Source organism: Natrix helvetica (assembly GCF_964273705.1).
Source record: "Natrix helvetica genome assembly, chromosome: 1".
Classification (NCBI taxonomy): Eukaryota; Metazoa; Chordata; class Lepidosauria; order Squamata; family Natricidae; genus Natrix; species Natrix helvetica.
This window is the reverse complement of record NC_138548.1, coordinates 152,665,366-152,679,883: the sequence shown is the minus strand read 5'-3', so window position 1 is coordinate 152,679,883 and position 14,518 is coordinate 152,665,366. Positions and strand designations below refer to the sequence as shown.

At 41.0% G+C, this 14,518-nt stretch overlaps 1 long non-coding RNA gene across 1 annotated transcript in view; it reads left to right on the top strand.

Annotated features, from left to right (window-relative positions):
• Window positions 1-7,922: 7,922 nt before the first annotated feature.
• The window catches only part of LOC309384912, a 683,650-nt gene continuing 677,054 nt past the window's right edge, over window positions 7,923-14,518 (top strand). Inside the window, exon 1 of the long non-coding RNA XR_014174129.1 lies at window positions 7,923-7,956. This is a non-coding gene — a long non-coding RNA (uncharacterized lncRNA). The remainder of the gene's footprint in view (window positions 7,957-14,518) is intronic.

Here is a 14,518-nt window from a genome sequence, read left to right as displayed (position 1 = left end):
CCAGCCAGGACGGGCATTTGCTTTTCGTCCCAGGCCCCCAACAACTCCCCTAGGAGGGTTTCCATGGCTATCCTCGAGCTACCGCTTCCCATGATCCCGTTTAGATGTGGGTTCACTTCATCCTAGCCGGGTTTGCCACTTCGTATTTCCCCACTTTACTTTCGCGTCCTTAGAGGACCTTTCGCGCCCTTTTGAAGGGACTTTCTCTATTTGCCCTTCAGAGGGTCTTATTGGTGCCCTTCAGAGGGACTTTTCTGGGGGTGCCCTTCGGAGGGACTTTTGACGCGTTCCTCACCGCGGGAACCTTCTCTCGATTCGCGCCCTTTCACGCAGGGACTTTTCTTACAGTTTCAAGTCTTGGGGAAAGAGACCCGGAGGACCAGCCGCACAGTGACCCAGGAGGGGTGCTGTCGGAGCGGGTATGCGTACCTCCCTTTTTCTCACTAACTTTCTTATGGGCTTTAGCTTTTTTCTCTCACAGGACAAAAACAGCAGCAACAACAAAAAATAAAAAATCCATTCACTTTTCCATCCATTTTCACACAAACTAGTCACACACAGGCAGGCATACACACATTTCCCATGCTTTAAAATTAAATTTTAGAGAATTAAAATTTAGAGGTACTCACCTTCTTTCCAGGCAGCCTTTGAGCTCAAACTCAAAACCCCTTTAAAGCCTAGATCCAAATGGCTAAGGCCAAGATAAAGTCCACCCACAGACTCAAGGGGGTCTGTGCCGGCATGGGAGGCTTACCTGGGCCATATCCATTTGTTAGGCTAGCTTGGAGTCCCATCTGGGGGGTGCCAATTGTTGGAAGAAATGTCCTTCTGGGTTCGGCTCCAAGTGGGGAAAAAGACACTGGAGACATGGAGGCTGCTTGGAAAGATGGTTTTAATGGTGGACAGGACCACATGGCTTGAGCCCTGAACAGAAAAGTGATCACATGCTTCAATGTTGGTGGAGAAGAGAAGAGAAGGGAAGAGAAGGGAAGAGAAGGGTTGAAGAAAGGCTTGCAGGGATTTTTATAATCTGTTCGGCCCCACCTATCTGTTTCCTGTTCCTGTGTAAGAAATGTATTCTGATTGGTTGCCAGACTCCCATGGGCCCGTGCAAGGGCAACCCTCTATAGGCTGTTTTGAATTCAGGTTTGATTGAGTTCAGATGCCATGTGGTCAGTTGAGTAAAGGCTTATTATCATGCCTTAATCCCATCACAGCTGAAGAGGAGAACTCTTTATTATGTAAAGTGGACTAGCTTGGCCTTCTTAATGGCCCATTGACAAAGTGGGGATGGGCAGGAAGCTGCAGGAATTTAGTGTTTAAAATGTGTTTCTCCCTTTTTCACATCCAGGAAAATATAATATTCTGCCTTATCAATATTTCCTAGGATATTTCATTTTTCTGGGAGAGGGCTGGGTGATAACTTCCTACAATGCTTTTAGACATTTTTTTTCAATTCTTGGGCTCATAAGACATTCATTTCAAATCATCTGCATCAGCTTCCTCCAACCTTATGAACTCTGTTTGTGTTGGGACCACAAATGTCCAAATCCCCAGCCAGCAATGATATGTAGCTCAGTCCTTTTGAGTAGCCCTGAAATGGGGGGGGGAGCCTGATCTTTGTTGTACCTAGATTTCCTTGGTGACTTCAGTGTTGCTGACTGAAGTTGTTCAAGGAAATTCAAGAAAATACGTTTCAGAAATATCACTTGTATTATTATAAGGTCTTCTAGCCCTTGCCTCCCCCCTCAATATAATTTACTTTAGCCCTTTAAAAAAGTGGCACAAAGATGGATATATTAATGCACCTTTTTACACAGAAGGAATGAAAATCACTGTTGTAATCTAGGCTCATTAACTTAATCTTTTAAAGACTCTATGGGTCTCAGGAGAATAACTTTGGTTTCAAGACTGGAAAAGAGACTTCTGCATTTTATCCAATACCATCCATGAAACAGCCTAGTCTTCTATTTACTTCTCAAAATACTTATAGCTTGTATCAATAAATCTCTCCTCATTGATCTCCTTCCCATATTTTAGAGGGAATATTATTTGAGCAAAGGCTGAAATGATCTCAATTGTTCTGATCCAGGCATCCTTAACAAGCAAGAAGTGGAGTCTTGGTCCCGGCAAAACCCCTTTTATTTACACGACTGTGAAATCCTTTCATTTACACCCCACAAGGCTTAGCAAACAGTCTTTCAGATGGTTGTTTATCAAATATGAACCTTATCTTGTTTGGTGAGCTGCCAAGTTTCAAACTCAGGACAAGGCAAAACATGGCACAGTCTCATATAGTTACAAACAGAATTTTCCTCTCTTGACACGACACTCCTCTTTTGTTTCCAATGGGAGGGACCAATCACCTCCAAGGTGTGGCTTTACTCTTAAGTCGACCTTGCTTTCTTAGTTGTTCTTGTCTTCTGGCAGCTCTGTGCATGCACATACTGGTAACAAACTCCAGCTGTTCTTCTGCCTCACTGCTATCTAGCTATCTTTCTGCCTCTAATGCAGACCCATCGTCTGAGCTTTCCTCAGCCTCCAGGACTGGCCCCTGTTCCTCCCCAACCTCCTCACTGTCCAATTCTGCTGCCAGCTTCGCAGGCTGCTGGGAGGCCACAACATCACATATCCCCTATCAAGTAAAAATAGAACTTCTATCTCTTCTACCCTGTAGCTCCTATTCATGGAAACCAAAGAATATCTGACTTTTACATAGTTTCTGTGATCTTTGATTAAATTATAAAACAATAGCAATAGCAATAGACTTATATACTGCTTCCCAGTGCTTTTACAGCTCTCTCTAAGCAGTTTACAGAGTCAGCCCATTGTCCCCAACAATCTGGGTCCTTATTTTACTGATCTCGGAAGGCTGGAAAGCTGAGTCAACCTTGAGCTGGTGAGAATCGAACTGCCGAGCTGCTGGCAGAAGTAGCCTGCAGTACAGTATTCTAACCACTGCACCACCATGGCCAAAGGCATTTTTCACTATCATTATTTTATTTTATTATTTTAAGGAGAACTAGAATCTAAGAATCTAGTTCTCCTTAAAATCCTTAGAATCTAAAGTCTCATCCTTTTTGTTACTTGTAACATGTAGCCTGACCAAAATAGATTAATTTCAGACTCAATTCTCCTTTTGAGAAAACACAGAAGTCTGTCTCTACTTAAAATTATTTTGTAAGCACCCAAAGGGTCATTTTGATCCAGAAAGGGAAACGAAGTGTGAGAAACAGCAAGCAAATCTTCCTAAGATTGCCCTGGCCGTTGCACTCAGAACAAGAACTGATGTAAGCAGGTCAGATTGTTCTGGAGCGAGCTGACTTGTGCTGATCTTATTCCAAGCTCCCTGTACTTCAGCCTGGATATCTGAAAATAGCTTTGAAATGAGCCAGAGTCAGGCAGATCCTATTCTAATTACTTCCCTTAAGCTTTACATGGGCAAAGTTTCCCTGGAAAGCTAATGTCTTAAATTCTATGAAGGTATTACCAAGAGCAGAGTGGCAAAATTGGGTCCACAGAGCACATTTTAAATGTACAAGATAGTAAAAGTAAAAACATGGCGCCCATAGCAGCTGTAACTCCGCTAACTACTGATATATAAAGGCATAAATATGATATATGATATCGATGGGCTACAGTTATTCGGGGAACTATAAGTTCCGAAACCTCCTCTTCTTCTTTTTTGCTCTTTTAACATCAGACGCTCAATTCAGAACATGTGTTTATACTCAGAATGCTTTCTAGTCCCATGCTTTTCAATCTTGAGGGTCTTTCTGTGGTTTTTAATTGAACATTACAAGCTCTGCCATAGAAATCTAACCTTACCATGATGCAACAAGAGCTGGACTGCTGGGCAAATTCTCAATATGAAAGAGGAGGCTGCAGATAGCTCTCTAAAGCCACCCAATGTCACCTTATAGCGATGACGGGGTGGCATAAAAGTTAAATAAATATAATTCATTAATTAATTAAAGAATGGCAGTTGACTAGGTTTCGCTTCAATATTGAGTATGCCAAGACTGACAATCCTCACCATGCTATCCCTTTCCCCCCTTAGTTTAGAAAAATGGTTAGGAATGGACAGGACATATCTAGTCCTCATGTTCAGGGTCTGGGAATCCTTTACTACCAGTCTCATGTTTTGTTAAAAAAAAAAAAAAGGAAACTTTGATGACTCTTTTCATGATTCAAATATAACATTAAAAACCCCTCGCTTAAAACTGAAAGAACCCATCTTCAGAATAAATCCCAAATCCCTGAACCATCCTATCACATTCATGTTGTGGCCCACCAGCGGCCAGCAGATTTGGACAGTGAGGAGTTTGGGGAGGAACATGGGACAGTCCTGGAGTCTGGGGAAGGCTCTGATGAGGGCTCTGTGTCAGAGGCAGAGAGGGGGCCAGAGCCATATGCCAGCTGTCAGCTGCCTTCAAAGTCAGACATCAGTGAGGCAGACAAACAGCTGGAGCCTGTTGCCAGTATGCGCATGCACAGAATTGCCAGATGAAGGGAACAGCTAAAGAATAGGGGTCGATTTGGGAGTAAGGCCAGATGATGAATAGCCCCCTCCCAGGGGAAATAAAAGAGGAGCAAAGGGGGAGTGGAGTTTGCAGGAGACAATTAGTTCACTAGTTGGTTGTGACTCTCCGAGACTCCTTGCCAGATATCAGCCTGTCTGTGACTGTAAATCTTCTCCTGAAAGACTTTACCAGTTGTGAATGAGCAGAATTCACAGCAATTAATAAAAGGGGTTTTTGTCGGGACAAGGAGTTTGTTTCATGCTCTTGGGAAGCCTCGGTTAGAACAGTTCACACTATCATACATAAGCAACGATCAAATCTCAATTCACCAGAGGAAAGAAGCATTGCATTTCCAAATTAATTATTCTCAATATGAAAAATAGCACTGGGACTATAGACAATTTCCCAAAGCATATCTGTCTCCAGCTCCAGCTCTATTGTCTCTATCACTACCATGATATACTCCGTAGAGTCTGAATTTCTTTATCTAACCTTGCTGTTCCTATATGAACTTGCCTTTTCCTCTACCCTACAAATCCTCAAATAGTTGTGGTGATATCAACAACAAACAACATCTGATTGGTTTTTCTTTTTTTCTATTCAAGGACATAGCAAAAAACATAGGAAGGAAGGCATACTTATCAGAGCCTACGTAACCTTCTTAAACCAACTAAGCACTCACATATAAGAATTGCTAAATACTAGTCACTCCTAAGATTTAAACATATATTGTTGAGCAGCCTTTCTGTTGGATGCAGGATAGAACCAAGCAGACTGTTATAAACTCGACTCAAGCACAGGCAGAAACAAAATAGTGGAAAGGACAAAATAAAACAGCCCCTCTCTATTTTATATCAGCATTGTTCAAAGTTGCCTCTGATGTTATTGTAAGGAAGTTTCATCAGTATACATACACAAACTAAGTTGTCCAGATAGGTTGATTTATCAGTACCATGGACAGCATTCTTTTTTAAAAGAAAAAAGAAAACACAAAGACATTCTTGAAAGTAAACTACATTTACTTCCAAACTTATTGTTGAAGTGAGCTCAAATCTAACTTCAGCCAATTATAGGTATTGCAATTATAAAAGCCACAGGTAGATTTTGATCTAATAAAAAGGAGCTTGGCTTTTGACTAGAATAGAAGCTAACCTATCTATAATCTTATTATTGTTTATCTATAGAGAGGATAGGAAAACAGATGATTACCAAAAAGGTCAGATAAACAGCTGAACATATTATAGTTAACCTCAAGTTGGCATTAAAATAAAATCGATCACAAGATACGGGGAAATTAATATTTCTTTTCTGTAGTAGTATAGCCTTTATTGTCATTGTACATCATGTATACAACCAAATTTTCTAGAAACATAGAATTATATCTAACTAACCAGAATTAGCCTGCTATCATGGCTCCATCAGGATACCCAATGAGAAATGAGCAAGTGACTAAATGGATTGTGACAACATGATACAAATGACATGAAATACATACTTGCATTCAAGCTGGGACAAATGTACAAAAATCAAGGTTTAGATCATGACTTTGCAATAGTTTGTCATTTTCTTCATCATTACATTTTTGTAGCTGATGCCTATATTTCATCTATCAGTAGAATTAGTGGAATCTGGAGCCTAGACAGCAAATCTAGAGTTAGAGTAATATGTTTGACTAGGGACAAGAAGTTGAAAGTTCTTGAAGGGAACATGGAAATCAATCCCACTCAATCATGTTCTTCAGTTGGAGCCCTGTGGCTAATTATTCTCTTTCACTTATAATCTGGGAGGGTTGTGAGAAGGAAATGAAAGTGTGCAGAAACATCAAAATAAGGGGAATAAAGCATAAAATATTAAATAAAGAGAAACATACAATTGATTACAGAACTAAAGGAAATTCGCGCAATTCTGTGTTTTTACAATATTTTTCTCTTTCCAAAATTCAGTATTGGTCATATTCAATGTGTGATCACAATTGAGCCAAGAATTTCTGTCCCTAAGTGAGACAGTTGTTAAGTGAGTTTTGTCCCCTTTTATGACCTTCCTTGCCAGTTGTTAAGTGAACAGTTGCAGTTGTTAATTTAGAAAGCAGTTACTAAAAGGTGATCACGTGCCCCCGGGACACTGCAACCATCATAAATATGGGACAGTTGCCACATTCCTGAATTTTGATCATGTGACCAAAGGGACGCTGCAACAGTTGAAAAACAATCATAAATTGCATTTTTCAACGTTGTTGTAACTTCAAACAGTCACTAAGTGGACTGTGTAAGTCGAGGACTGTCTGTATAGCAATTCTATCTATGGATCTACTGTTTACATTTCATTTCAACTGATAATTTTGAGTTTTCACATTAGATGGGTCGATTCCCCATTCTGCATTTAACTTATTTTATTGCTTGTGTGTCTAACAGTAGTTTACACCTGGTGTAATATAGAGTCATAAATTCTGTCACCTCCTTATAGCAACCTCAGCAGTATATCCCATATCTCAGGAGATGGCTATCTGAAGATTTCAATCACAGTATTTTTATGTGGTAATATATTCCCCCGAGGAGACTTAAAAGAAAGTGAAATGGCCAGTCTGAATGATGGAAAGCACTCGGGAGTTTTAGACAGTGACAGAGAAATCATTCTGATTGTTTCCATGGCTAAAAGCAATACTTTCACAGCAAGTTTATATCTGGTTCTTTTTCTGTAGTAATACCTGTGTGCAGAAGATGAGAAAGGGGGGGGGGGGCATAGGGAGTTTTCATCTGAAAAAGTCTGTCAAAGGAAATATCACTAGATTAAACTTCAGGTTTGGAGGCTGAAAAGTGATCTGGGGAAAAAAAAGAGATAGAATAATTTCAGCACAATTGCAAATTAGTATGCCCCTAACTTGATCTCCTCTAGATATGCTACACCCAAATTTCTACAATTCCTGCCTGTTTATTGCAGGTGAATGAAGTGTATACTATATTTTTTGGAGTATAAGATACACTGGAGCATAAGAAGCACCAACATTTTTGAAGAGGTAAATTTAAAAAAAAGTTTTTGAACTCTGCAGGCCTCCCAAACCCTCTGCACGCCTCATTTTTTTGTGAAAAATGGGGCATGCAGAGAGTTTGAAAGGTCTGCAAAGTGCTACTGGTGGCTGGGGGGGGAGGGAAACGAGCAAAAAACGGCTTCTTTTTTTTGCCAAAAAACGGGCATGCATAGCCTTTAGGAGGCTTGCAGAGTGCTCCTAGGGTCTGGGGGGGGGGGGAGCAAAAACGAGAAAAAAACAGCCCGTTGCACTTTGCAGGCCTCCCAAACTCTCTGTATGCCCATTTTTGTGAAGGAGCAGGGTTTCCGGAGGCCAAAAATTCTGTATTCAGTGTATATGGCACACTCAGATTTTCACCCTCATTTTTGGGGGGGAAAGGTGTGTCTTATACTCTGAAAAATACAGTAAGTTCTGGACATAGAACAATGCCTTACCCCAGGTCAGGCTATGCACTTTCCAATGCTATCAGTCTTGGGTGGTTGTGTTCTTCAAGATTTAGGTTTAATCTGTTACCTAATCTTTTCGGCTGATAATGTCCAGAGCAACAACTATCTGCATTGCAAAAAGGCACATGCTGCCCTCCTTTTACAAAGAAAAAAGGAATCCAAGTGTTTACGCATCGAAAGGAATTGTGTGTTCACGGGAACGAATCAATTAACTGGAGAGAAGAATCTTATTTCCTTCTAATTCAGATGGGAGCGGCACAGGGCGAGATAGCATGGCAACTGTTATTTGAAAGCTCTGCACCCTTCATCTTTCCGATCTGGGTGAAAAACACCATAGAAAGAGCAGACATTATCTACACTGCACTGGTGAAAGCACAATATTTATCTTGCTAGAGAAGGCATAGGAAGTTATAAAAACATCCCAAATTCATGAAAAGCAAAGCAAACAGCATGCCTGAAACATTTTTTGATAGTGACAAAGCTACTTTCACAAGGCAAGGCATGGTAGGGTGTCTCCCTCCCCCCAAAAAATTCAATTTATTTTACTTTATCACAGCTTTTTGAAGTTGATTGCTGGGGCTCAAATATTGATTAATATAGCATGTGAGACAGGCCATAGTTTAAAAAGTTGAATGTAATTACCATGAAACTATTTTCATGGTACTTGGCACATGGTGCATACTACTTCCTCCATTGAGGGAAAATAGCCCTGGGAATAATGATTAAGTTTGCAATAGTGGCGAATATCTGTATCATTACTATAATAATTACCAAGGTAAAACTAGGAATTTCTGGGATGTTGTTGTTTTTATTGTTGCGTAGCTTCATTGCCAAATATCTCCAAATGGGCCAATCATTAGATGTTCCAAAAACAAGAAGCAGTATAAATACAAAGTCTTCATTTTGGGGTCACAACTTTTCTCACACAAGAGTGTTCTTCCTGACATGCATTTTTGGCCCTGGCATCCATCAGACAGTTACTCAATTACTTGTCACTCAGTTCCAGTTGACAAGAACATGACAAAAGTATCTTCTTGTCCTGCAACCCAACCAGTTTGTCAGTTTGAGAGTCAGGGGATTGTGTCCCCATCAACAAAAATCATTTTATGTGCCATCCTGATGTGGGTCTACTCAGTAGTGAAATTCAAAAATTTTCCCTACTGGTTCTGTGGGTGTGGCTTGGTGGGTGTGGCTTGGTGGATGTGTCATGTGACTGGGTGGGTGTGGCCAACTTTTTTTTTAAACTTTTTAAAGCATTTTTAAACTACCGGTTCTGACCGGTAGTTAAAAATGCTTTTAAAAAGTAAAAAAAAAAAGTTCCAACAATCAGCTGTGCGACAATCAGCTGTGTCGCACAATTGTCAGAATTTTAAAAAACTTTTTGAAGCATTTTTTAACTACCAGTTCTCCCAAACTGGTAGTTCTCCCAAACCAATAGTTTAAAAATGCTTTAACCCCTGGGTCTAATGGGATACCCCTGTGGAACTGACTTTCCAACATAATCATTATTAGGCTTTTAAAGAAATTGTTATTATTATCCTTCCATTCCCCACCATTCAGTCAGAGCTGAAGAAGCTTCTTGGATGAGAATTGAAATGTCTTCAAAGAAAAACAAAGAAAGTCCAGTTGCCTCTTGAAAAAGCACCTTTGGGACAACCATGACCTATGATAACTGAGAATCTCTATAGGCACTTTTATTATTATGTATTGAGGTTTTCGCTGCTGCTGCTGCTTTTATATGTAATTTTTTTTTCTATTTTACTCTCACGCATTCATGTGAATCGCTTGGGCTAAGAAAGAATTATCTAAAGCTTTGCACAAGCTTCTGAGTTGATTGGAACTCTGAATACAGATTGTTATGCTTCAGGTTCAAGAGTTATATTTAGTTATACTCTTATCTCCAGTCTTTATTAACAACTGTGGCTGGCAAGGGATTTTTACATTTTCTTTCCGCAGACCTCTGATTCTGCTTTCTGTTTTATCCTGACCTTTAAGCAGATTTTCGCGCGGGGAGGGGGTACCACATGGAGGATCTCTGAGCAAGAATCCTCTCCTTTCCTGCAGCATTAGTGGATATGTCTGTTGGATCAAAAGCTTTTCTGTACATGGAAGGGCACAGCTGGATTCACTCCTCTCATTTTCATTACTCTACCACAGTATGTAGGAAAAATGAATGTACATGGCTACACATAAAGAATAAATAGCTTTGCAAATGTGGAATTAAAATAAATTAGTTCTCTTCCCATGGATCTTTCCTCTGGGTCCACTACCTTCTTAAATAGAAGGATTATTTTTAAGAACAGCTGTTGTTCCATGAGAGGTAAATCTAATGATACTCAGGGGTGGACATCAAAAATTTCAGCAATGGGTTCTCTGCCCAGTTGCTGGTTGGGCATGGCCTAGGGGGCCTCCTGCACCATGGTGGCGGGGGGGGGGGTATTTTCGCCTTCCCCAGGCTCCAGAGACTTTCCTCAAGCCTCTGGGAGGGCAAAAATGGCCTCCCCGGGGCTTCTGAACTTCCAGGAGGCCCATTTCCCCCCTCTTCTTGCCTTTGCATGATCCCTGCACTTACCTTGCATCCAAAATGGGCCTCTTGGAGAGGAGGGGTGGGGTAGCACTAGCCAGGGGTGGGATTTGGAGGTTCTCCAAACCAGCCATAACATTAGCTATCGGTTCTCCCGAACCCAGGCGAACCCATAGCAATCTACCCCTGATGATACCCCTAACTCCTACAATGATTATGACTGGAAAACTGCTATCACACAAGGCATGAATAACACTGACAGAGACAATGACGGTCTATAATAGTTACAGGTTTGATAGGAATATTTTTCATCAGCCCAAGCAATTATGATCATAGAGTCCTATCTGAAAGAGCATAATATTGATTATTCATGCCGGGACGTCACTTCCGGGATCGGACGACGACGGACGTGTTTGTCCACTGCTCGTCTCCCTGGTGGGTCCCTTAGGGGACACAGGAGCCTTTGTAGGGGGGTCCTGCCGAAGGGCGGACGGCCGAGGCACTCCACATGCGGCGGCAGCCAGCTGGGGTGCTTTTCGGCTTCGCCTAGGTGCTGGGGAGTGGAGGGGGGGCGAGAGACAGCTTTGCGCTGCCCGCCCTCTCGTCGGATGGCTCTGGAGGTTAAAAGAAGAGTCGGAAAAGTGCAGCTGGAGACTGAAGGTGGGGATCCTGACTGGCGCTCTTGGAGGATTTAGGAGAAAAGCAACAGTCACTTTGTGAGTCTTTTGTGTTTCTGTTCTTGAAGAGAGATTAGAGGGAGGGGTTACCATTTCCCCCTCGGACAAAACGGCTTTGAAAATGGACCCTTGGGAAGAGAGAGGTTAAAAGACTGATTCATTTGACTTTTAATTGAAAATGACTTTCACAATTGCTGGAAACGACTCTGAACTGTTGCTTTAAAACAAAAAACTGTTGGCGACTTCTTCCCCTGTGAAGGGGAGGGCCAAGATGGCACTCGCCCCTCTTTCTTTGTCTTTATGCAAATGAAGTCTGTCCTTTGAAGCTACTCCCAAAGAGAGAATAAAGAAAAGTGGATTGTTTGTTTACTCTTCCAAAGGGAAACTGGGACCTCCTCCTGTGTATGGATCTTCTGATCTTTAGCTGACTTTTCTCTTCACTCATCTTGGTGTATTTTACTCTTGGAACTGCAAATTGGGTGCCGTTGCGATTGTTTTTCTTTGGAGACCAGCATAGCTGCGAAACCAACTGACACCACTTTCCTTGGCAAGGAATTGCACCTCTGAACTTAAACAAATGGCGGCAAGGAAACCCCCTACCGGCAAAGCGCACTCAGCCCCCTCATCGGCTGCCCCAAGCCCCACGATGCAACAGTCCAAGATATCGTCAATGTTGCAGAAAGCAGTGGCTGGGGAGGATCCTAAGGAATTATCTGTTACGGAAATGTTTAAAGAACTCATGAAGGGACAGAATGAAATGAGGGCTGAGATCAAAGAAGAACTCAGAGTGGTTAAGGAACATATAGCTGGAAATACACAGCGGATTCTGGTGTTAGAGGACGGAATGGCGGGGCTGGGGGAAGAAGTGAAAGCAATGCACAAGGGAAACACAGATATGGAAAATTTTCAGACGAAAGTAGAATTTGAAAGAATGTCCTTTTTTCTTAGATTCCAGAACTTACCAGAAACAGAGAATGAAAACCTTAAAGATATTATGAGTACAATTTTAGCAGATTATCTCAAGAGAGATAAAAAACAAGTATGGTGGGATATGGATCTAGTATATAGGATAAATTCAACATATGCTAGAAGACACAATGTTCTGAGGGAGATACATGTTAAGTTTGTCAGGAGATCCACAAGGGACGAGGTACTTGCAACCCAAAGGGAGGGACCATTGAAATACAAGGGTGAAGAGATCACCATCCTCAAACAGATCCCGAAAAAAATAAGAGACAGAAGGAGGAAATTTTCCTCCCTAGCAAAAAAATTATATGAAAAAGGGATCTGGTTTAAATGGCTGATTCTGGAGGGGATATTAATCTTCTGGGAGGGAAATAGGATCAGAATCAATACAGTCCAGGAGGCGGAGGCCTTCATTAAAAAGAATTTTCCACTCTCAGAGGAGGAATTGAGTGGGAGTAGTGAAAGAGACAGTAAAACACAAGATAGTAAGATCCAAGACGGGAAGGAGGGGGGCACTGAGGCTCTCTCTGGTGACAGGGAGGAAGAAGCAATATCGAAAAGGCTCAGATCTCAAAAATAAAATTATTTGGAACAATAGCAGTTAGTGATATATTAGAAAACGACAAAGAGAAACATGTAGGAACACAAGACTAACAATATAGAGTAAAATTTGGTTTACTGTTTTCTTCTATAAATTTGTTGTACAATGTTATATAAGTGAGTATCGTGCTGGGATCTCTACCAGCAGTATGAAAGCTGCCAAAAAAATTTGTATACCTATTTACCCTTCCCTATACATTTGAAAACCAATAAAATTTTGTTTTTTAAAAAATTGATTATTCATGCCCTGGTGACCTTCTCACTGGTTTGCTATATGGGAATCTATCTTAAAAGAGTTTTAAAGTTTTATTCTGGCCACTGCAGAGGTTCTAGAATAACTGGGACTGGCAGATACTATTATGCAGTGCTCAAGCTTCATTGGCTGCACTGCAGGTAGTCCTCGACTTACAATGGTTCACTTAGTCACCGTTCAAAGTTACGACGGCATTGATAAAGTGACTGTTTTTCACACTTATTTGTAACTATTTTTATTGCATGTATTTTAGCTTATATACAATTTCTAAGCACTTTCTAGCATTTGAGGAAGAGACTAGGGAAATTAGGGATGTGGCCTTATCATACCTTGCAGGACTGAATCAGGAAAAAGGGATATTGTGAGACTGTTTTTCACACTTACATCTGTTGTCATATCCCCATCAGAAGTGAGTTCCAACTGGTTCAGACCGGTTCAGCAGAGTAGGTAGTAACTCAGCCCATACATGCAGCTGAACCGGTTCTATGCTCTGCGGCGCCATCTTGGTTTTCTGTTCTGCACATGCGCAGAACAATCTTCATTGGAAAAATGTAATGTTTTCCCTTTTGTAATGTTGGGTGCATGCACAGAACTTTTAAGGTACAAATGGGCACGTGCTTGGAGCTCGCGTCTGGTGTCCGTGTGAGCGAAGCGAGCACAAAATTTTTTGTGCGCTGATACGGTAGTAATGCCGGCAGGAACGCCCCCCTGATCCCCATGGTCATGTGATTAAAATTCAGATGCATGGCAACTGACTCCTATTTCTGATGGTTGTCCCGGGGTCATGTGATCTCCTTTTGTGACCTTCTGACAAGCAAAGTCATTGGGGAAACCATGATTCACTTAACAACTGTGTTACTAACCTCACTACTGAAGTGATTCTCTGAACAGATGCAGCAAGAAAGATGGTAAAATGGGGCAAAACTCACTTAACAAATGTCTCAACAGTAACGTTAGACTCAATTGTAATCATAAGTCGAGGACTACTTGTACATTATAAAAACATTATTCTGGGTCTATTTCCATGTAGAATCCAAATAACCTGTTAATAAGGTGACCAACCGTCCTCCTTTAGGGAGGACAGTCCTTCTTTTGTAAGTTCTGTCCTCCCTCGAAAAGTGTCCTCCTACATGTCCTCCTTTTTGATATTTGAAGGCTAATCTGTTGCGCGTTATGTGACATATTTTATTAAACAGTTTTTAATGGTGTTTTTTTTACTTCATCGCAAGTATATTGAACAGATATTGAATCTTGTGTTGAATTTTTATCTAAAGAAATGCTAGACATTAAAATAGACGACAATTGTCTCTTTGAAGAAATTAGAAGACTGAATGTATATTTAAATTCTGAAAAATTAATACAATGGGAAAATCAACATGTTGAAATTGATAAAAGATGGGTGGATATTTTCAGCCATTTCAAAAATGAACATATTCCATGTGAACACTTATTTATACTGGTTCAATTTACGTTGTGCTGCCCTGGAACTAATGCAGCAGTTGAA